Here is a 981-nt window from a genome sequence, read left to right on the forward strand (position 1 = left end):
CGCGTAGGCGGCGGCGCTGACCTGGTGAGTGGCCAGCACGCGCGTCTTGCCGGCCAGCGCGCCGCACACGCACTCGCGCATCACGCGCTCGCCCACCTGCGCGTCCAGTGCCGACAGCGGGTCGTCCAGCAAGTACACGTCGCGGTCCGCGTACACGGCGCGCGCTAGACTCACGCGCGCCTTCTGCCCGCCGCTCAGGTTGATGCCGTTCTCGCCGATCGTCGTCTCCGCGCCGTCCGCCAGCAGCGCCAGGTCCGAGGCCAGCTGGCTGCTGCGCACCGCGCGCTCGAAGGCCGCCGCGTCCGGCGCGCCGAAGAAGATGACGTTGTCGCGCAGCGTTGCGTTCATGATCCACGGCTGCTGCGGCACGTAGGCCACGCTGCGCGAGCACGCCACGCGGCCGCGCGTCACCGCCAGCGCGCCGATCAGTGCGTCCAGCAGCGTGGACTTGCCGCTGCCCGTCGGTCCCAGCACCACCGTCAGCCGCCCGCGCGGCACGCGCAGGTCCACATCCGCCAGCAGCGTCTTGGCGCGCAGCTCGTAGTGCGTGTCCCCACCGCCGCCCTCGCGGCTGCTGGCCGGGGGCAGCGGCACAGCCTTGTAGGAGCTCACCGTCGCGTTGCGCAGCACGGCGGCCGCGTCGTCGCCCTCCTTCGACGCCAGCGCCGCCTCAAGGATGTCGCGTGCCTGCGCGTCGTCAGCGGCAAGGAAGGAGGTGAGACGCTTCATGGACACAAAGAACTGCGAGAACTCCCCGACAAGGGTCCTGACGAGCTCAAACGGGGTGTCCATGAGGCTGAGCAGGGAGAGAGCGGGGTAGATAATTTCGGGAGACATGGGATAACCCTTGCAGTAGTAGGCAACCATTACCGCTGCTGTCGTGCAGCTTGGCACACACTGGGAGATGAGCGAGTTGGCAGTGGAAATGAGCTGGAATCGACGCACAGCACGGAGCTCGGCCGCTCTGCGCGCGTTGATCTC

The sequence above is a fragment of the Leishmania donovani genome, chromosome 31, assembly GCF_000227135.1.
Source record: "Leishmania donovani BPK282A1 complete genome, chromosome 31".
Taxonomy (NCBI): Eukaryota; Euglenozoa; class Kinetoplastea; order Trypanosomatida; family Trypanosomatidae; genus Leishmania; species Leishmania donovani.